At 50.0% G+C, this 23,255-nt stretch overlaps 1 long non-coding RNA gene across 4 annotated transcripts; it reads left to right on the top strand.

Moving 5' to 3' along the window:
• Window positions 1–1,312: 1,312 nt before the first annotated feature.
• Window positions 1,313–22,602, top strand: LOC132518247 (uncharacterized). 4 transcript variants are annotated; one of them, XR_009539893.1, is made up of 6 exons: window positions 1,314–1,725; window positions 2,770–2,945; window positions 17,703–18,033; window positions 19,717–19,851; window positions 20,475–20,911; window positions 22,007–22,602. It is a non-coding gene; the product is annotated as an uncharacterized LOC132518247 (long non-coding RNA). The 4 variants fall into 4 exon arrangements; XR_009539891.1 differs by having other exon boundaries at window positions 19,717–20,707; window positions 20,838–20,911; XR_009539892.1 differs by having other exon boundaries at window positions 1,313–1,725; window positions 19,778–20,911.
• Window positions 22,603–23,255: the final 653 nt, after the last annotated feature.

The following is a 23,255-nucleotide window of genomic DNA, read 5'->3' as shown; positions in this document are numbered from 1 at the left end:
TTGTCCACCCCACCCACTATCATCCAGGGGCACATCACCCTAACCGTGAAGTCCAGAACTTATGACTGGCATTTGGGGCCCGCCCTACAGATTTCACTGGCCAACCTCTCTCAACCTCAACCTGCCACCAGTCCTCTCCACATCTTGCATGTTCTCCTCCAAGGCACAGCCCACAGCTGTCTCCACCTGCTGGAGCCACCTGTTCCCTTAAACACCCGAAGACCCCTTTTCCCACCTCATACCCACTGCTGGCTACTGCTTCCAACCTTGAGTATCCTTGAGTACCCCTGGATGCCTGTCCTCTCTCCCTCCTCCTTTCCAGGTCATTCCTTGCTGCGTCCTGAGTTGCCCTTGTGAGGTTATGGGCATGGGATACCACACCTGACAAGAAACCAAGGGGGCAGGAGTGGGTCTTGAAGAGCTCTCAGAACCTGAGCCCCCTCACTCAACTTCCTACCCCACAGGGACTCTGCCTCAGGCAGCAGAAGAGCAGAGGGCAGGATCGGAGGTGAGATGGGGGTGGGGTGACAACCCAGTACCAGCTTCTCCCCTGGGCAGGGGCCAGATGCTGTCCCCATGCCTGAATCTGACACTTGGTGAATGAACGATCAATGATGGTTCTTAGAGGGCAACCCCTACCCCCATTTCGGACACATTGCCCACGTGGGAACTGGCCAACTTCCCCAAACTCAAGACACATCCTGGCTGGAGCTGGCTATGGGCCGGGCACCTCCGGGGTTAGCGGGTCAGGGCGGGGTGTCCTGGAGAGCCGCGGATGGGCCTCACACCCAGCCTGGGCCAGGACACCCAGTCCTTGGCGGAGGCCCAAACCAGCTCTGTTTACAGAATCTGTCAGCTCTGTTTCCCCCTCCCCCTCCCACCACTTCCCCTAGAGTCCAGGGGGCTGGGAGATGGCAGGCGGGGCCTGAGGGAGCCTAGGAGGCAGCCAAATCCCAGGCCGGCCTCTCAGTACTCCTCCCCTTCTTGGCTCCTAGGGTCTATCCGCCCCGTTCTCCAGTCTTCTGGTTTCCCCTTTAAAGCATTGAGTGGGAATGCGCATTTTAAAAGAGAAATCTGTAGAAGACAATGCTTACTCCCAAGGCAAGTTTAGCTAATGGTGGAAAGAAAGGAACAGTGCCTGTAGACACAGGGAGACTTTTCTAGGCAAGGGGCTTCCTGGATACCTCCAGACAGCCTGGAAGGAGGTTCCCTCCTTCCTCAGGGCCCCAAACCTATGGGACCCTGGGAGTTTTTCCAGAACTGCCGGAGGGACTTGGTGCAAATTAGCTGTAGCCGGGCGGGTAGGCCGGGGGCTTTCGAGGGGCAGACACGTCTTGAGATAAGGCCAACGGCCGGCCGGGCCGCAGTGACTCAGCTGCGGCGGCTGCAAGGAAGCTCTGCGGGCCCCGAGGAACGGGACACAGGAGGCGGGGCCCAACCCGGGACGCCCCGCCCAGCCCCAGGGCTCCGGGAAGTTCCGGCCCACCACCCCCAGCTTCCCAGAGGCGCCCGGATTTCCCACGGGTTTCCCCATCTGCTGCAAATAGTAACAAAGGCTGGCACTTTCAGAGCGCTCACTAAGTGTTAGGCACTTTGCTGGCATCGTGTCTTGTTACCTCCATCAGGGCTCTGAAGCAGGCGCCACTATTACCTCCATTAAGAGACATGGAATCTGAGGTTAAGAGATGCCCAGCGACTTGCTCAAGGTCACACAGCTACTGAATGGTAAGGGCTACACTTTCCAAACCCCCAGACACCTCTTGCCCCTTCCCAGCTCCCATGTCTCCTATGTCTTGCCCCTCCAGGTGCTAGCAGCTCCCCTGGGGGGTGCCTCCCTAGGCAAAACCAGAAACCTGGACATCCCCTGGCCTGGGGCTAACTCAGTTCAAATATTTATCATTTTGAGGCAATTTCAGTGGTCTTGATTACGTGTCTGCTGAACTCCCAGCCTGGTTTCAGGTGGCGGCAAAGTTTCCCAGCCCTAAGTTTCCCTTTGACCTCCACTTTGAGGGGAAACTCCTAGGAACAGGGCTATCCCCGGGGAACACTGCCCTGACAGCACCCAGCTCTGTCCTCTGGAGAGACACAGTCTCCAGAAAGCCCCTGCCTTGCTCACAGATTAGCTCTCCAAACCTGGGACCTTGCCAAGTGAGAAGATGCTGGCTAGCCCCTGCCTGTGTGGGGTCAGGGCCAGGACTGTGCCACAGAAAGCCAAGTCTGAGCCCCAGAAAGGGTGGAGGAACAAAGAGCACCCTGGGGCTGCCCTGGAAGGTAGTGAGCTCCCCGTTATCTAGGGTGGGGGAGCACCTGTGGAAGAAATGATTCAAAAAGAGGGTGGGATGAGATGACCTTTAAAACCCCGAATTTCTGTATTCTATGAGTCAGGCAGTGTCCAAGTGAATGGCTTGTTCTGACAGCTGCTTAAATGGAAACTTTCCCAGACTCTCCCACTTCCTTCCCCTTTGACCTCTTTCTGCTGCGCTCCATGGTCTTCCTTCTGGAGACTCGGAGAATATTGGAAAGAAGATGACGCCCATGCATCCCTGCCTCAGTTTGCCACTCTGTCCCAGGGGCCATTGTGTGAGCTCTGGGAGGCTCTGATTCATGGGAGAAAGGAAGGAGGAAAGGAAGGAAGGAAGGATGGAAAGAAGGATGTGTTTTAAGATGAACGACTGCCTCTGGTTGAGCTGGTTTGACCTGGGCCGTAGTCCCAGCTCCAACCTCTTCTCCCAGATATGTGACCTTGAACAGTGTCACTTTACCTCCCAGGTCCTCTGCAAAATGAGTGTATTTTAACATCAACTAACCTTCCTGTGAGGGTAGTTGGTAGCAACAATGAGTGACCACCGTGGGTAAAGTCTTCCCAAGCACAATTGTGTGATGGCGCTCAGCGGGCAGCCCAGCTCTACAGGCAAACGTCATTCTTCGTGATTCTGTTTGAGGAGGTAAGTCCGCAAGGACAGGCAAGTTTTGGTGGGAGAGAAGGGAGAGAGAAGGGGGCCTGAGCAGGGGCTGCAGGGGATGGGTATCCTGCAGTGGGAAGAGCTGTCCTAAAGATACTACTGTGTATCACCTCTGCGTGCCAGGCATGGTGCTAGGGGCTTCACACACATTGTCACATTTAGTTCTATCTATATGGTAGGTACTAGTATTATCTCATTTTACAGATAGCAGTATCAAGGCTTAGAGAGGTTAAGACACTTGCCAGTAGAGAAGCCAGAATTCACAGCCAGGCTGGCTGACTTTGGAGCCCTGTCCTACCCAAGTCCTGACTTGGGTCCCTTGCCCCTTCCCCACAGTTGTCTTGGAGGCTGGTACCCAGTGGCCTGTCTGATTGTGCCTAGTCCTCCAAGATCCCTCCCCTTGCCTGGCACCCTCCTCTGCCAGCTGTCCTGTCCAGTCAGAGTGGCTTTGGCCAATGATGCCAGAGACAGTCTGGCATTATGGCTGTGTTGGACCTTGTACAGAGAGACAAGCGTTGATAGGGGCTAGGATCAAAGCCCCAAATTACAGGATATAAATAAGATGTGAGGGATGGGTCCTGGCTGGTGCTGAATCTTGCATAGCAAAGGAAGAAAGGAAGACTGGGAGGCAGGCAGCCACCTCCGCCTACCCTGCACCCAGAACTAAGAAGTGACCTTGGGCACCTGAAACCAGCTCTGGTTCCATAAGGGTTGAGGAAGGTTTTAGACAGTTATTTAGGAAAGCTGTAAGACTTGAGGCTGCCCTAACTATAAGATGATATTGGAGGACCCCAAGATCTTCCCCAAACACTCCCGCACACATATACACACACTCTCCTGTCAGAGTCAAGTCTGGCCTGGGGCATCCCCTGGTCAAAGCGCTGCACTGCAGTCCTCCTGGCCATCCTGGAAAATCTCTGTCCAGTGGCACAGAGCGCCCAAAGGGGGCCCCCTTCCCCTTTAGTAGAAGAGTCCCTTCCTTGCCCTCTCACCTCCACTCCCAGTCAACTCTTCATCTTTTCTTGGAAACAAATCGCTCCCAACTTCAAAGCATCATAATTCCCCTCAAAGAGCAACCTCAAGAATGTCAAGAGGAAATTATTGAATTATCCTGGTGAGCAGAAAAATCTAATTTATAGCAAAGCATTTCTCCTGAAATTTTAATAGATTTTTTTTTCTTCCAATGGATTTTAATGCTCATTTGTTTCCCGGGCTTGGAAATTTAGTTTGAAGCACTGACATAGCTTTTCAGTTCTTGATTTATTGCCAGCTCCCTGCTTTTGAGCCTGATAGTAAACCCAACATCCTATTTTCTCTTAAATGTGAGAGGACTGCTCTCTCTGTTCAGCCTGCTGGACCAGACATCTTATGGCACTGCCACTTCATAAAGGGTGTGAGGGGGTCTGGAGACCTGGCTGAACCTTCCCTGCCCTCCTTGACTGGCTCTCAGGGGCAAGTCCCCACCTTGAGGATTTTGCTAGCATGGAACCTCAATGCCATGTGTATGAGGATACCACTGGTCTCTGGGGACCAGTCGGGGCAATGGAATGGCTAACCTTCCTCTCTGCCCACTCCCTGCCTCCTAGCCTATCAAGGTGCCTGGCGCAAAATAAGGACTCAGCCAACAGGTGTCAGTTGAAATAGAGGGTGGCATGGCTGAGTGTCAGAGTCCTGCTTGGGCCAATGACAGCTCAGGCTCCCATTAGCAAAGGAATGTTGTGTTGACATCTTTGCCCAGGCTGCAGTCCATTAGATTGGAATCATGTGGGCATAGCACAGAGTGCTGGCAAGGGTGCTGCCTAGAGGTCTCAATTTATGGGGGCATGGCCAGCACTGGGGAAAGGGGCTAGAAGGCCCAATGGCATCAGAAAAATGCATCCTCCCCAAAAGATGAGAAACTCACTGTGCCCCCAACCACCTTTCAAGAGTATCCGACTAGAGCAATGCTTAACCAGAACTCGCTAATAAGGAGAGCGGGCTTTTGGAATGAATGACTGGCAGAGAAGGGAGACATTTAGGAACAAAGCCAACTTCTTCTGAGCCCTTGGAATGATAATATCGATTTTACAGATGCAGAAACTGAGGCTCTCAGAGAGGGGCGGAAGCTCACGAAGCTCTGGCAAGTAGCCAGAGTGACACTGAAGCCCAGATGTTTGACTCCCTGAGGGTTCATCTAACAGCGTGGGAGGCTGTACCAGGGTTAGTAGCCTGACACTACAGGACCTAGCAAAGATCAGGATCCTTTGGGAGGGCGGAGGTTCCTCAGGCCCCTATGGAGGCTGCCCCCCATCCAGTTTTAGAGCAAGCTGACAGGCCCCTGAGGACTCCATCCTAGGTCATGGCTGTTCTCTGGAGGTTACTTCTAGCAGTCCTCCTGTCCCTGACCCCATCTTTCCAAATATCCAGAGACCCTAGAGCCTCTTTCCTCCCAGAGATTGCTGTGGTGGCAAGTGGGAGAATCACCTGGCCAGAGAAGGGTGGTGAACAAGGGGCAAGGAGAAGAGGGTCTGCACCTTTCTACTCACTCCTCACGGTAATGTGCCCTTCTCCATCTCTCCCTGACTGCCTGACCTTCTATCCTCAGGGAATTTGGGTTTCCTTTCCCAGGGCATTGCCAGGAACAGAGAGACAAATGGCATGGCCCCTGAAAAGCTCTGAGGGGCTCCCTAGGCATGGAGGGCACACCCTGGCCAGGGTCTGGACATGGAAGTAGGGGGAGCACTAATGCCCCCAGGAGAGCCACAGGACACAATCTCATGGGCAGAAGGGGCCTGGCATGTGGGTTACGTTGTTTACCACACAGAGTAGGATGGCAAGCAGGGATGGGCACTTCTGTCCCATGCCCAGAACCTGAGGCAGAAGGGGGGCGGGAAGGGAGGGGGCAGTCCCGACTTCGCTAGCTCACCTACTGGCTCACCCTTGAGAGACCAGGGCTGTTGGTAGTGGCTGAGAATGGAGATGAAGGTGACAGTAGGATTTAGGGCAGCCCTTGGAGCCGTCAGAGGTGGCTGCTGGGAGAGCACACTGGCTGAGTCTCCCCTGAGGGCCCACCCCTCTAGCCATCAGCCCCTCTCTTGGCACCTCTCACGGGTCCCGGGCCGGCCTCACTGCACAACACTTCTGCACACGGCCAGGCCCAGCCCCTGCCTGAAGTGGACCCTGGACACTTAGTGAGGTCCTTCCTACCCCGTCCAGCCCTCTGGAGCAAATCTAGGAGCCCAGCCAGGAGTGGGTGGTTTGAGGGAGCTCACAGGATTGTGGGGAGGAAGATTGGGGGCAGGCGTTTCTGTGTGGCTTCAGGGCAGAACCAGGCCTGGGGCTGAGCATCCTGGAGACCCTGCTCCCACGGGGAAGGCGTCCTCACCACTCAAGCTGCGAAAGCACAGAACAGGAGGCATCATGGGGAAAGAGCGCCCTGCCAAAGGGCTCCTCCCCTAGAGGCCTGCCTCTCAAGGCTACACCACACAAGCTTCTGCTCAGGAGAGGGGGAGCTACCACCCGGGTGAATCCACTCTGTTCCTCTAGATTTAATGACTCCCAAAATGTCATCTCTGCTGGGACAACTCCCTGGCTCTCTCCCAGCCAGGTGGAGCCCCGGTCACCTCTTCCCTCCCCAGTGCCCGTCCCTTTACCCTTTGGCAGGCCTTAACACCAGACATGGCTGTGAGCCAGGCCCAGGAGAGCTAAGCGGTGGGTGGGTGGACAGGAGAAGGAAACCTGAGTAGGCTGGTCATCTGATCCCAGCTCCTGGGAATGGGAAGCTCATGAGAGGCCAATACTGGGACCCTTCCCTGAGGGTGTCAGGGAGCAGGCTTCCAGGATGGGGGCCGCTGCGGCACTGATAGACACTTTCCAGAAGGGCACGATAGGGATCGGGGATGAGGAAGCCACTGATGGGACCCCAAACACATGGCAAGTCAGTCTTGGGTAGGTCTGGGGGCTTTGAGGGTCCCAGCTGGTCAGCTAGGGGGGCAGATCCAAGGGGGTTTCTGCCTATGGCTCCCTGGTCGCAGTTGTAGTTTGGTAAGATGAGGTGTAGGGCAGCCCAGCTCTGGAAGGAGCTGTGCCCGGTCAGGGCCTTGGCCCCAACCTTGAAAGCTCCCTGTGCCACAGCCCCTGCTGACCAGCTATTCCGATCAGACTGTGGGGCAGGGCCCTTTTCCGGCGGTTCTGAAGCTTTGAACTCTGATGAGTAATTTCTTGGAGTTTGTCTGGCATCAAGATCAGAGGTTTTGCCCTCCACCTTCTACCTCTGAAGGAATCATGAAGAAGAGCCCTTCTTGAGGGCCCTGGGGGATGCTTCTGATCTGAGAGAGGGCTCCAGAGGCAGGATGAGGGGCATGTACGGACCTGAAGTGCTTGGGGCAGGAGGCTCCTGTACCGGGTCCTCCAGCCCACGCACCTTGGCATGGGCTCCCTGGGTCTGAGGCTGACAGGCACCACAGGTTGATATGCTTCATAGCGGTCATGCAAAAGGCACGCCTGCCACCCAAGCCCTTGGCCGCTAGCCCATGCCTCAGTCCCACCACCTCTCAGCACCGAGCAGACTCACCAAGGGCAACCTGGAATGGCTGGAGCTCCAGTTGCAGCTGGAAGGTCAGGGTTAGACTCGAAGAACTTTCTGAATATAAGAGCTGTGATGTGTAACCAGCAAAGGTGAACTGACCACTCATCTCTCAGCAACCAGGTGCCAGACTTGTCCCTTCAACCTGTCCCACCACTGGTTAGAGCTCAGTAAATGGTATTACCATCCACCCATCCACCCAAGACCCCTGGGCAGCAAGCCCCTCAGCCCCATGTCCAATCTAGCCACAGGCCTTGGCATCTCTTCCTCCCAACACCTCAAGGATCTGTCCATAGCCCTCCACCTCCACTACCACCACCCAGGCCAAGCCACCACCACCTCTCCTCTGGATGCCTGCAGCAGCCTCTCACTGTCTGCCTGCTCCTACCCATGCCCCCTGCTGTCCATTCTTCACCCAACAGCCAGGGTGAGCATCTCAAAATGTAAGTCAAATGGATCTCTTTCCTATTGCAAACCCTCCAGGGCGCTATGATCCCCTTGGGTAAATGTCCTGCCCAGTCTGACTCCCGCCCCATCTCCTGCTACCTTGACCACAGAACTCAGCTACAGTGGCCTCATTCTGTGTGCCCCTAGCTTGACTATGACCCTCCCATCTCTGTGGCCTCTTAACTGTCACTTACTCCTCTTTTAAGACTGGGAAGACTTTTCAATCTGCCAACCCCCTCCAAGGCTCTGAGAATCCCTGCTGAACCTGAATCTATCCCCCCAACACCTGTCACCTCTTGCCGTCATATTTCTTTATTCTTGAGTCTACCTACTTGAGAATGACAGTCACAATCTAGACAACACACATAGAACAAGACATGTGATATGACCACAAGTTAGAGAGGCAGAAATAAAGGGAGGTTGGTGGTAGAGGTGGGGAACAGACAGCCCCCTTCCTTTGCCCCCATCCCTCCCACTATCTCCTAGGGTCATGAGTAAGCTCTCAGAAGAGGACACTTACAGATTCAGGTGCCTACTCCCATTCAACTTTTTCTTTTTTTATTGTGGTAAAATATACATAACATAAAATTTACCACTTTAACTATTTTTAAGTGTATAGTTTAGTGGCATTAAGTAAATCCACATTGTTGTACAGCAATCGTCACCATCCATCTCCAGGAGTTTTTCATCATCCCAAAATGAAGCTCTGTACCCATTAAACAACAATTCCCCATACCTTTCTCCCCCTAGCCCACAACCACATTCTACTTTCTGTCTCTATGAACTCCACTCTAGATACCTCATACAAGTGGAATCGTACAGTATTTGTCTTTTTGTGTCTGGTTTATTTCACCTAGCATAATGTCTTCAAAGTTCATGTATAGTGTAGTATATATGAGAATTTCCTTCCTTTTTAAGGCTGAATAATATTCCATTTTATGTATACACCTCATTTTGTTTGGCCATTCATCCACTGATGTACATTTGAGTTATTACCACTTTTTGCCTATTGTGAATTATGCTGCTATGAACACAAGTGTACAAACATCTGTTCAAGTCCTTACTTTCAGTTCTTTTAGGTATATACCCAGAACTAAAATCACTGGATCATATGGTAATTCTTTTTAATTTTTTGAAGAACTGCCATATCATTTCCCACAGCAGCTGCATCATTTTACATTCTCACTGGCAATGCACAAGTGTTCCAATTTCTCCACATCCTTACCAACACATGTTATTTTCTGTTTTTTAATAGTAGTCATACAAATGGGTGTGAATTAGTATCTCATAGTGATTTTAATTTTGAATTTCCTAATAATTAGTGATGTTGAACACCTTTTCATGTGTTTACTGGCCATCTGCCTATCTTCTTTGGAGAAGTGTCTGTTCAAGTCCTTTGTCCAATTTTAAATTTGGTTGTTTGTTTTTTGCTGTTGAGTTGTGGGAGTTCTTTATATATTCTGGATATTAACCCCTTATATGATTTGCAAATATTGCTCCCATTCCATGGGTTTCCTTTTCACTCTATTGGTATTGTCCTTTGATGCACAAAAGTTTTTAACTTTGATGAAGTCCAATTTATCTATTTTTCCTTTTGTCGCCTGTGCTTTTGGTGTCATTTGCAAGAAATCATTGCCAAATCCAATGACATGACATAGAGATTTTCCCTTATGTTCTCTTTTAAGAGTTTTATAGTTTAGCTCTTATGTTTAGGTCTTTGATCCATTTTGGGTTAATATTTGTATATGGTGTAAAGTAAAGATCCAACTTCATTCTTTTGCATGTAGATATCCAGTTTTCCCAATACTGTTTGTTGAAAAGACTGTTCTTTCCTCGCTAAATTGTCTTGGCACCCTTGTCAAAAACCACTGGACTATACATGTGAGGATTTATTTTTTGTATTTCTTGTATTATATTTATATTATATTTCATTTGTCTATATGTCTATATGTCTGTCTCTATGTCAGTGCCACACTCTTTTGATTACTATAGCTTTGAAGTAAGTTTTGAAATCAGGTGATATGAGACCTCCAAGTTTGTTTAGGCTATTCAGGGTCCCTTGAGATTCCATATGAACTTTAAGATGGATTTTTCTATATCTGAAAAAAACATTGTTGGGATTTTGATAGTGATTGTATTGACTCTTGTGAGTTTGTTTAAGGAGGGCCTGGGCCAGCTAGGGTGTCCCAAGGTGACTGGGAACCAGCAGTGCAGTAAGGATGAATGGTGGTCTGAGCAGAAGGAGAAGGCACAGAGCTAGCACATTGAAGAGTGGGGGCAAGGGGCTACCCTTCTTTAAAATACTGAAAGCTTTGGCTCTTCCCAGGTCTCCATCAGAGACAGGTCTCCATGGCAGGAGTTTACCCATTTGTATAATGTGCATTGCATTCCTAAGCCACTGAAAAGGCTCCTCCAGAATCAGATGCCTCCTCCTTTTCCTCGTTTAGGTTTTTCAGCTCTTGAAGAACCTTATTGATTTATTAGGACCTGGTACTCCCTATCCTGGCTAGGGATATTAGCGCAAATTTTGATGTGGCTGAGATTCTGTCTCACTCCAACCCCTGACCAGGTCATCCTTCCAGTCCAGCCAGCTACCCCTTCCAGGAGGAGCAAGTTCCCTCAAGACTGTGGGGAATAGGAATGTGTAGTTATGGGCCCTCAGGGAGAGGATGGCTGGGCAGAATCTCTTCGTGAAGATTATAAAGATGGTGTCCTCATCCTGGTGCATCTTATAAGCAGATCTGGACCTCAGCAGGTGAGGTCCACCTGCAGCAGTGAAAGCAATGGTGGACACAGGCAGCCTTCTTGTGCAGCCTAGACTCTTGGGAGATGATTCACTGGGCCCTAAGCCATACCTCTGGCTTTGCCTCAGAAAAACTCCTACACTCAGTCCATCACTGAAGACAGACAGAAGGATAAATGAGTAGACTCTGAGCCCCTGATGGGGCACCATTCCCAGTTCTGAGCTGTGACACTCATCCACCCTGCCTGCCAGGCCATGGGAACACAGGAGAGCCTTAACCGCCCTAACTCTAGGAGGCATGGCTGGGGCTTCTGGCCACTCATCCTTCTCTCATCCTTCTCTGGAAGGGGCTGTCTAACTCCAACTCTGACAGAGGGCCCTGGGGTTTCTGGCACAGCCTGAATTTCTCTCTCAATGTTCATATATATGTGACTAGGGGTCAGAAAATAAGGTCCTTGAGCCAAATAGGAACCTTTATCCCAGTTGTTTTTAAAGCATCCCAAACTTTATCAGACTAACTGGAGTCATTTTAGATACAGAAGTAAAGCAGCCAGCAGGGAACATTCTTCCTATTTCAGAGATGAAACGGTAGAGGCCTAGAAGGTTACGTCAATGCTGGGAAGGGTCTCATCCAATTGAGCTTTCGTTTTACCAAGTGAAATCTATCCATCTGTTCATTCATGCATTCATTCAGTACCTACTACTGGACAGGTCCCTTGCCAGGGCCTGGGGATACAACAGTGAGTAGGACAGAACCTCTCTCTCATGGAAGTCTGCTGGGGGAGGCAGATGGTAGCAAACAAACAAATAAACAAAAACCCCTAATGAAGGGAAAGAAGTAATGGAACATGGGTCTATGGGAATATTTAACTAAAGAATCTGACCTGGATCAGGAAGTCAGTGAGATGCCGCAGAGCAACTAAGCCCGTGCGCTACAACTACTGAGCCTGCGCTCTAGAGCCCATGAACCACAACTACTGAGCCCTTGTGCCACAACTACTGAAGCCCACGTGCCTAGAGCCCGTGCTCTGAAACAAGAGAAGTCACCACGATGAGAAGCCCACGCACCGCAACGAAGAGTGGCCCCCGCTCACTGCAACTAGAGAGAGCCTGCGCAGCAACGAAGAGCCAACACAGCCAAAAATAAATAAAACAAAAACATAAATTTATTAAAAAAAAAAAAAGGTGTTCCCTGAGAAAGCAGAGACCTGAAGGACGAGTCAAACAGACAAAGGGGAAGGGGAAGAGTATTCCAGGCAGAGGGAACAGCATGTGCAAAGGCCTGGGGGCTGGAGGGACAGGCCCAAAGAGGAAAGGTCACCTGGGGAGCTGGAGACCATAACCAAGGGTTTGGGATTCCTACCTGTATTCTTCCACCATACCCCACAGCCCAATGCCCCCATGTTTCATGGCGTCAGATAACACCCTCAGCCCCTACTGGGCTGCTCACTGCACCCGCAGGTGCCCAGGAGAGCTCAAAGAAGGACCACAGAGTATAGAATATCAGAATTGTGCGAAGAACATATAAGGTGTATCCAACTTTGTTGAAGCCCCTTCAGGCCCTGTGGCTGGTGGAGGCCTCTGGCTTGAGTTAAGACTAGAGGCCAAAGATTGAGCGCTGAGTAGAAAAGTTTTACTGCCAAACAAAACACTGTTCCAGCAGAGAGTCTAGGTTGGGGAAGGGGGAGAAATGGGGTTGGTCATGAACTATCTCTGTTCTGTATTCAAAAGACAAAGTTTCTGAGCATTGCTGATTGCCTAGGGATGTCTGGCTTGTAGGTCAGGGGAGCACTGGGTTGGCTGAGAGTGGTCGGCTGTGGACCTGGGGTGTCTGCTTCAGGATTATGGTGTCTAGCAGCCTCTGTGTGTACATGATATGCCCGAATCAAGATTTGGGTGCCCAGTCAGGTCTGCCCTGATGTCAGCAGGCTAGATGGCCAGATTGGGGCTTATCACTGGCCACTGGCCTTCAATTCTTTACGTATGAAAGTATGTGGGGACCTCCAGATCCCTACACCCTGAGTCCAGTCCAGTTAATAATTGTTTGCTGAGTGTGACTGTCGATCTGTGATCTATATCCTCAACACCTAAGCCAGGGTCGCCTTCTTCTTCCTCATCCCCTCATGCTGTGTTGAATTCTATTTCCTCTTGTCTTCCACTGTGCCTGCCCTAGTCTAGGCTACCATTATTGCTCACCCAAAGGCATTCATTTCCTCCAAACTTATCACCTCCAGCTCATGGTCTATGAGTCATCTGTCTGAAACGTCACTTATCTTCTTAAAACCTTTCCTTGACTCCCTTTGGCCACTGGGACAAAGCCCTGAGGTTTGCACACCCAAGCAGTCGACCTCTCCAAGCCCACCCCCTCCACGTCCCCCTCACACACTAGGCTCAGCCACAGTGAATTTCCAGTTTCTCCAAAGTCATGCTCCCTCTCACCGTTAGGCCTTTGCCAGTGGTGTTCCTTCTGTGTGGAATGCTGTTCTCACCTTTACCTGGCCACATCCTGCTTATTTTTTAAGTGTCAGTGTATATGCCAATACCTGGGAGCCTTCCCTGACATCTCTCAATTGGGGTTAGGTGTTCCCACCTTGGTGTACCACAGTCCCTTCTCTTCCTTAAATATTTTATTCGAATTGGAGTGTGGGGGAGAGATGTGGTACCTTGGGTTATTTAGGGAAGACATCTATCCCCTGTTGCTCAAACTGCCTAGAAACGTGGGCTGGAACCTCTGGAGAAGGAGATGCCAGCACAGCCCCGCTTCTTCCTCTAGTTCCTACTCTAAGGAGGGTGAGTAGTCCCTTGGGCAGATTATTCTCCTGAGCCATGCTGTAAGGAGACTCACTGCTTCGCCAGCAGGGCACACGGCGAGTAGAGGGCTCCAGGCTGACCAGCCAGAACATTGGACCTACAGGGGCCAGGCAAGGGCCCAGGTTGGAGAAAGGCAGGCCAGCGTTCAAACTCTGCGTCTCTCCATCTGACCGAGTGACCGTGCCGTTAAAGCTGCCTGACTTTCCGCTCAGCTCAGCCCGGGCTTATAGTGGGGGTTGTGCTAGGCCAAGAGGATTCTCAAGCAGCCTGGCTGCCTTTTGAACTTGAGTTTCTCGCTCTTGGGTGAACAGAATGAATATCTTCCTGTGAACTAGAAATGCCTCCCTGGGGCTCTGTTCTTTGAAAGGAATCAAGGGGTCCCACAGACTGACCTCGAGGCCAGTGATTTTTTCCAAAGTCAACACAAGTCACCAACTCTGCTCCTCACCACCACCACCCTGCCACCGCCATGTCAAGTGGTGATGGAAAGTTCTCAAGGGTCCCCTCTCCTGTTGTGTAAAACGGGCACCCATGTGCATGCCTGACTGTTGACTGGGGTGAGTTCTAGGGAAAGGAGAGCTGGGATGACACAGTCATTTCACTGTGCATGCTTCTATAATGTGGGGATGTTTTTACAAGCATGTATCCCTCCTATAATTAAAGATACAAATCTAGTAAAAAGTTCCATCTTGTAGGCCATAGGGTCGGAGGGCAGAGGGTGACAAGGAAGACTTGATAGGTGAGACGGCACTGGAGGTGGGCCTGGTCAGGAGGGCAGCAGTGGCAAGGGGACCTTTGGACCCCGTAAAGGCAAGATCCAGGGCTCAAAGACGAGAGAGCTTTAGGGGAAGAGGGCAAAAAGGATGGGCACACACTGGGCTGGAGGAGGAGTTTATGGAAGACTGGTGAGAGGTGAGTTAGTACTGTAGTGGGTAGGGCCTTGGACGCCAGACCAAGGAGTTTATATTAAGGGGTTTCTGAACCAGAGAGATGTGACCTGAGCTAGGCCTTGGGGCTGGAGCTGGCATAGGTGAGAGAAAGGCCAGGCCTGCCATGAGGCTGTTTGCATATCCCAGTGAGAAGAGCAACAGCAGGGGAAAGGGGTTCCTGGATGAATGAGCTGGGCTGGCCAGGACCTCAGCACTGATGACCCACCCTCCACTTGCACCACAAATCCTCCCAAAGCCTCGCTGGGCACTGGCGGCTCTGCCTGAGGTTCCTGGTCCACCTGTAGCCAGAGACAGGGTGACATCCCAGTGTAACTCTGGTTCAGTCTCACTTGCCCACCTTGACCCAGAAAGGAGGTGGACCTCTTAGGGCCTCCAGTTCCTTTTGCCTTCACAGAAGAACTCCAGAGCAGCTGTTTGATTTGGTGATTTGGTTTGATTTGGTGATTCATTTGCATATCACGTTTTCCTGGGTCCTAGAGGAAAAGCAAGCCTGTACACCACCAAAAAAGTTAGTAGGATGTGTCAGCATGAGCCAGATGACGATTCTCACACTGTAGGGCCACCTGCAAGATGCAGGACGGTGCTTTGGCAATGCTGGGGGTTCGCAAGGGTTCCAGAGAGGGCCAGGTACCTCAACAGACTGGGTCTGACAGCAGGGAGGGTAGGTTAGAGTGCCCCACCCAGTGCACCTCCCAGCCCTGCCTCCTGCCCCACAGAGGCTGCTGGGAACAGTCATGCCTAAGGGGCCATCCAAGGTCATTTGAGGACCTACATAGAGATGGACTGGGCCTTGGGCAGGTTCTTCAAGATCGAAGAACCCTTCTCCTCTTCATAATTATGGTTCCCCCGCCCTGTTATGACCAGCTACCAAGGACTCAAAGTTGAAAGAAAACCCAACGAGCAGGGAGGGAGCATCTTCTCCCCTCTCTGACTCCTCTGAGTTGTTTAATGGAAAGAGATCAAGGCTACTGCACCTTGAAAGGGCCCAGAAATTTCAGAGTCTAATGAACACATCAGGCAAGGAAAATCTCTTCCTCTACCGCTGGTGGTCTCACAGCTAAGAGCTCTGGGGCTTGCTGTTCCCTTTGCCTAGATTCCCTTCCTCACCTGGCCCCATCGTGGCTGAGGAACTCCTGTTCTTTCTTGCAGGTACCACCTCTTCTGTGAAGTGAAGCTTCCCTTTACCACTCTACCAGCACATTCCCCTCCTCCATTGTTTCTGTGTCTTGTATTTAACCTATCACTGCATATTGCACCCTCTGCTGTTTTGCTTTACTTATGGTCTGGTGTGATGTCATATGAGCCTTCCTCTGCTCTGTGTACCCAGGGGGTAGCCAAGTGTCTGCCTCATTGAGCAGGTGCTTGCTAAGCATTGCTGCAACAGAGCCACAAAGCAAAGTCCTGGATTTCCCAAGCCAATTCCAGGCCACTTTGGGACGCTCTACCCTTCCTAACTACCCCCTACCAGCCCACCCTTAGCTTCCAACACCCCCCTACCCCCACCTGAGGTTGGAGCCCGATGTCAGCCACACCTGGAGGTGTCTTTCTTGAAAGGGTCCTCAAACTAGCAGTCTGTAGAGGTCCCCCAAATTCTCGGTGACCTTGGCACTCGGGCCAAGGCAGAGTGAGGAAGGCTGGAGCTGTGGTGATCCCTTACTGCTCTGGAGGTGGACCCTTGTGCACAGCAATGTGGTGATGATTGACAACCCACGTACAATAAGGGTCATGGGTTGTGACCCGGGTGAGTGAGCATGCTGCCTACCCAGGGTGTCCTGATACCCCATCTGGAGATGGCCTGGTGTGGACTCAGGACCCAGGACGTTATCCAGCTTGGGCTATGGGCAGGGCACACGAGACTAGCCAGGCAGGTAGGAGACTGTAGTCACCCTCCATGAAGCGAGCACCTCCGAATCCTCAGTCCACCTCTTCCACCCTCAAGATAAGGATCCAAGGTCTAGGCAGGCCTTGGCAATGAAGAGAAAGCCAGCTCCTGCCACAGGGGCCTTGGCAGTACCAGCTGCCCCCTTGGATGCCCCAGCTGTAGGCCTCTTGCTCCAGACTTTGCATTCCTCTAGGATGACAGTGCCCTCTGTCACCAGCCACTCAGCCAAGTCAGAGCCTTGCCCTCCTTCTGCCAGGGCAGCTTTTCTGTGGGCTTCTCAAGCCTTAGAATTCTCTGGCTGGCTGATGGCTCATCTTCTTCTTAGCTAGGCTCCAATGTCGGGCTCACTCCCAGCTTGAGTCAGCACCCAGCTGGCTGCTCAAGCCTTGGCTCTGGTCTCTAACAGGTCTCTGGGCAAATCTGCAGCTCAGCTCTAAACACTTTTGCATTTGGTCTCTTTGGTTCATTGATCAGGAATCATGCGATCTTTTAAAAACACAGCTGGTAGAGTTGCCCATCTGGGCTTCTGCATTGGGGTCATAAGTTGGGCTACCTAGAATTTATTTAAACCTGCATGTCTGGGTGCAGAGTGAGGCTGCTCTCACAGTGTCTCCTGTGATGGTCTTCTCATTTTCTGGATCATCTTAATTCTTGGGACCACTCTTGGCTGGGTTTCTAGGACTCAGTCTGTTTTTAATGTTCATTTGTCTCCTGAGTTCTTCTAAGGACTATTTTCTCTTGACACTGGGATTCACTAATTATAGGATAAAGCACTTATCTGCACTCCTCCCCTGTCCCTGCAACACACACACACACACACACACACACACACACACACCACACACACACACACACACACACACACGTTTCCCAGACAAGATGGGTCAGAAGTCCTTAGCCAGGTCAGTAACCCAAGATAGTGATGTCCTCTGTGCTCTCCTCCCCACACCATCCTTTGAAATATACACAGGAACATTGCTGATGTGTCAGAGACTGCCAAATGTCCCCCAGTATCTGGTCTAGCTGAGTACATGGCATCCGAAATAAATACTAAATTTCCCAGCCGCCTTTCCAGCTATGTGACTGTTTTGGTCAATAAGCTATAAGTAGGATAGTGTATGCAACTTCTTGAAAGGCATGCCTTCTTCCTTTCTTCTTTTTTCATGCCAACCAGAAAGTACCTTCTGTGATGTGACAGCTGGAGTTAGAGCAGCCATATTAGAATATTGGGATGAAGCCACTCTCTGAAGATGGCAGATATGGTAGCCCAACTTCCAAGATGGCCTCCAGTAATTCTCAACTACTGGAAGGTCCTTGTTTCATTCTCTCCCGTATTCAACAGGACTGACCCGTGTAACCGACAGGATATTGCAGAAATGATAGTGTGATTTCTGAGACTACTTTATAAAGGACACTGCAGCTTCTGCACTTGCTCCAGGCTAGTGGAAGCCAGCTGCCATGTTGTAAGCACACTCAAGCAACCTATGGAGGATTATAGGTGGTGAGGAACTGAGGCTTCCTGCCATCAGCCAGAACCAATGTTGCAGTGCCATTCAAGCCATCAAGTGACCACAGCTCCATTCTGACATCCTGACTGCAACCTTATGAGAGAGCTTAAGCCAGAATCACCTAGCAAAATTACTCCTGAATTCCTGACACACAGAAAGTGTGAGGTAAGAAAAGCTTATTGTTGTTATAAGCCACTGAGTTTTGCGGTAATTTGTTACACAACAATAGAGGAAAAAAAACAAAATAGAAGGAGCCTTGACTCTCTGAAATTGTGGAGGGCCATAGCAGCCCTTACATTTACATCAGACTTTTTTTTTTTTTTTTACATCAGACTCTTTTTTAAGAGACATAAACTTCTCTTATTTTCACAACTATTATTTTGAGTTTTCTGTCATTCCTATTCCTAGTCTTATTTTGGAACTGCTCATTCAGAAACTCTTTTAAGAATTGCTAGCTGGAAGTGCCTTTGGAGGCCATTCCCGTCATTCCTGCTGCCAGGGGTGTGTTGAGGCCTAAATCTTCCCAAGATGATGGGTAGTTAATGTCTAAAAATGTCTGTAAAAGGGATTTTATAATGAGGACCACTGGCCAAGGATCAGGAGACCTTGGCTCCACTCCCTTCTGAGTGCTATCATTTATTTAACATTTTGGTGACCTTACCTGGCACAGAGGGACACTGTCTTTAATATGGGATGTCCATGAGGCTCAAACAGACGTGTAAATAAGCAATTTGGAGAGTGCCAAGCTTCTCTACCAACTGAAGAAAGCACTCTTGCTGTGGGTCTGGCTGTTTCTGTGGCTGGATGCAGTTAGCCTGCCTCAGCATTTACAGGTGCTCCTTTTCATGGACCAGCTTTCGGGTGTGCATCTCTGTGGCCTAATGAACAAATCCTCACCAATGATGAGACACCCTGCTCAGATCCATTCAGCCATGGCAGCTGACAGGGCTTAGTGATGGCTAAGTCCTGATGGTTAGTCTAGTTTTTAACTAAAGCACTTCTTCCCATTGCCCTGGTTGCAAGACAGTGGCCAGACCTCTGACACTCTCTCTCCACCCCATGTCCTGCTTCGTCACAGACCACAATTTCCAAGTGGACTAACCATCCAACATGATTCCTGACCCCCAGCATCACAGTTCCCGGACCTGCTTAATGTTCCTTACCTTTTCCCATTGGCTCTTGCCACACTGCAGGATAGCCCCTCTCTGAAATGTTAGCCTCCTGAATTCTACCAGAGGCCTTGACCTCCTGCTTTCTAGATATTTTCAGTCTGCTCTCCACTCCTGCTCTTGCACTTCAACAAAGACTTTCTGTTCCGAGAGGCTTCAGTTGATTCTCCAGTCTGGCCGCATCAGAATCATCTGAACAGCCAACAATTTTCTTAAACCCTGTATTAGTTAGGATAATGCTAGATGCTATAACAAACAAATCCCCAAATGTATATTGGCTCAGACAATATAGCTGATTTCTTGTTCACAAACAACTCACGTGGGTGTTCCTGATCAGTGGTGTGTGTCCTCCAAGTGATGATTTAGGGACCGGGATCCTTCCACCTTGTGGCTCTGCCATCTCCAACATGTGGTTTCCAAGGGGGCCTTAAACTAGAAGAGGAAAAGAAGGGTGGAGAAGGCACATCTGCTTCTTAACTATTTGGGGCTGGAAAATACATGTCATCCCTGATCAACATTCCATTGGCAAGAACGTGTCACTTGACTCCTCTCAGATGTAACAGATGTGAGAGGAGGGGTATATGCTGGGAAATGTAGCCTCTGCTGGGACGCCCCTTCCTAGCCTCAACTCTGTTCTATGGCAGGGCAAGGGATACACTTTTTTTTTTTTGGTGAACAGTTAGCTGTCTCTGCTACACACTCAAAAGGAAATGAACCTTCTGCCACAATTGTCTTGTAAGACTGCAGCCCAAGTACTACAGGCCGACCAACCTTCCTGCCTTCTATGTCCTGGAGAAGACCCTGAGGAGGACAGGTCAGTGCTAATGCAGATTTATGACCGCCAAAGCCACCAGGGCCCCTGTATTGCTAGGCCTAGGTCAGATTCTCTGGTATTTCCCGTAACGGGTGTTCCAAGCATCCTCTCCTTGCCCTTAGCCCCTTCCCCACCCTCATTCTCAGCAGGTGAGAATTTTAGGGCCGAAGGGCATGATGCCCCTCCGCTTCTTCCCCTGCCCTCTCCTCCCCAACCACACTCATGTAGATTTGTCTGTGCCCACATTCCCTCCAGCTTCACAGCCTGAACTGCTCCCTAGATTTCACACCTGTGTGTCCATCTGCCTCAGAATGCCTCCACCTGCATGTGCATAGGTCCTTCATACTCACCATGTCTCAAACTGAACTCACCATTGTCCAGCCCATCCCCCTCCCCCAAACCTGCTTCTCCTCCTGGGGTTTCTTTCTCCTGTGATGGCGACACCCTAACCACATGGTTGTCCTTGCTTAAAATCTGACGGTCATCATTGTCTCGTTTCTCAGGTTAAATCCTGGCCAAAACATTTCTTGAATCAGTTCCCTCCACTTGTTTTACTAAGTTCAGGTCATCACTTCCTGCTCAGATGCCTGTAGCCACCTCCTAACACGTCTTTATGCCTCTAGTCTGTTCCCCTCCAACCACTCTTCACGGGCAGCCAGAGTGACAGTTCTACGGTACAAAACTGACCACAGCACTCAGTTTCTTGAGTGAAGTATGGACTTTCTCCTGAGGCCCCCGAGTCCCCACATGACTGGCCCCACTGCAGCCAGCCCCTTACTTTCCATGGCACTCCAGCAACACTAGACTTTCCTCTGGCCATGCCCTGAGGATCCTTGATGCCACACGGGGGTCATGGGTGAGTGCTGCTAGAATATCCTTTGTGTTCCTCTCTCTGTTCTTATCACACTCCTTGGTAAAGCTCTTTTTGTACGTCTGCTTCCCAACCCTGCAAGGGCAGGAGCTAACTCTTTGTCTCATGATTTCAGTGTCTGGGACAGTGCTCATCATACAGTAGGTGCTCAGTGAATGAATGAAGATGGTGGAAAGGAACCCGTTGAAAGTATGGAAAATCTTGATTTAGATACGCTTGCCTTATGCTGAATGAACATTTCCTTCTTAAGAGAGCCAAAGTGTGTGTGTGTGTATTTATCTGTGAAATCTGATCCTTTGCCTGAGAGCCTCCCATCAATTAATCATGACTGGCCATTCTGCACAAAACCTCTTCTCCCAAAGCACTTTGCATAGAGGGGCTGAGCTCTCCCACCCTGCCAGTGCTGTGGGCTTAGTTCCTACCACATGACTGGCCTGGGCAGTAGACTCATACCCATGCCTCCCACTGGACCTCCATGGGGACCAGGGAGGAAGCCAGAAAGGAGCATCGTGCCCCATTTTTAAGATAAGAAAACCTGTTCATAGGAGATGAGGTGATTGTACAAGGATGCAGATCACTCTACTGTATCATAGAGTGTACTATGCCCCTGCTCTCTGCAGCTGACATAATGCCCCATGGTGCCAACACAGACCCTGGGCTCTGTGGGAAACTGCCTCAGACACCACCCCAGCTCCTTAGGTCATAATACATCTTGCATGTCAGCTACTCCCTTGGGTAAGGAATTATTGGAACAGACACCACCCAAGCTGACGCCAGCATAAAGAGGACTCTCACAGAATCCAAATGCACAAAGTCATCCCAGGAACTGGAAGCTCATTAGACAAACATTTTGTCTTTTGTGTTGGACTACAGGCCCTTTCCCCCTGCATTTCTAATTCTTCCCTTTTTCACAAAACCCTTAACCATCTTTTACAAGGCCCAACATGACCGCCAGTCCTGAGTCACCATGACTCACAACTCCAGGGCCCACAACCAAAGAAGCAGAGCGTCAGGGCCTTGGGAGCACTTGGCTGGCTCAGCCTGGGTGATTGTTGGTTCTCCCAGGCTAGGCTTTCAGCCCTGGCCCATCACCTGGAACATGTACAGCATGTCAACTGGTACAAACAGGGCAGCAGGGGTTGTCGGCAGGGGAATTCCAAGGAGGGATGTAGGTAGGGAGCCAATTACAAGTGTGGGGAAAACTGTGAAAGATGTTGAAATTTAGTGGTTGTCCTGAATAACTTACCCACCTAGGTTCTTTCTGCCTTTTGTGTCTTTGACTAGGTATTTCTCAGCTCTAAAGATGGAAGTGAAGCTGTAACACCTTAATAGTAATGCAAATAATTCCTGTTCACAGTTACACAGATTGTGTCTAGTGGAAGGCAACTGACTATTGCTGTGTGGATTCTGACCAATTTTGCATCCATTTCTGAAATGATTTCAGCATTCCTTATCTGACTATCATGTGTGATAGTTTTGAGTTCTCCTTTGAATTGGTTGTAACGTTTTAGTGGTTCTCTCGTTAATTAATGAGTTAAACTAAATCTTTGACACATATTCATTTTATATCTTGGGACAGACATGATTATATCCTCTTTTAAAATTTATTGTTAAATACAGACAAATCTTGTGTGATCCCATACTCCAGAAATATTATTGATGCAGAGAAAAAAATTTAGGATACACAGGAAACTGTTAGTGTTCACCTGTGGGGAAGAGGGAGGGAGGAGGTACTTCCTTTTCATTTTATATCTTTTTGTACTATTTTAATTTTTAAACTATGTTAAAAGAATTTCAGTGGAGGTTGGCCAGGCAAAGGTTTAAGGGCCGTCTGTTTTCTTTTTTTATACTTTTCTCTATAAAAAAAATAATAACATTAACTTTATAATTATTTGTTATGTTGTACATATGGTTGTTTGGACTTTTCTGATTGTATATTATATTAAAAAAAACCTGATACATGTTAAAATTTAAAGGAAAAAGCAAACCAAATAGGAAAATCTACATCTTGGCATATTGCTCCAAGCCAGCCCTGGGCAGCCAGTGGTGGTTACGATGTGCTGCCTGTCCTCAGGGAAGAGGATAAGGTTCAGGCTCCACCCACAGGCCAGAGGGTTCCAGGCACCCTCCCTCCACACACACCTTGTGTCAGGGGCTGTGCAGGTGAGGCACCTTCCTCACTGTTCAGTAGCTGTCGCATCCCCTCCCTTCTGCCTTCCTGGCAGCCCAACTCAGGGAACACTGATGGAAGATGATTCCAGAATGGGAACATTCCTTCCCCCTTCCCTTCCTCTCCTGACAGCTGAGAGGCATCCCTCCCTCCCTGGCTTGCAGCTGAAAGGGAATAATGACTGCCAAACCACTGCTTGCACAACAATGCACTTCTGAGCAGGGTACACACAATTTTTGTCAGTTGAATCCTGTCTTCCTCCTGACTTACATGATGGTCTAGATATGCTCTGGCTTCCATGCTCATGGGTGGTTCAACCACTAGTAATAGCTCCCAACACTTCATATTCTCTGTCTTCATTAA

The sequence above is a fragment of the Lagenorhynchus albirostris genome, chromosome 3 (genome assembly GCF_949774975.1).
Source record: "Lagenorhynchus albirostris chromosome 3, mLagAlb1.1, whole genome shotgun sequence".
NCBI classification, from domain to species: domain Eukaryota; kingdom Metazoa; phylum Chordata; class Mammalia; order Artiodactyla; family Delphinidae; genus Lagenorhynchus; species Lagenorhynchus albirostris.
The sequence above is the reverse complement of the archived record's forward strand: the minus strand, read 5'-3'. Positions and strand labels throughout refer to the sequence as shown.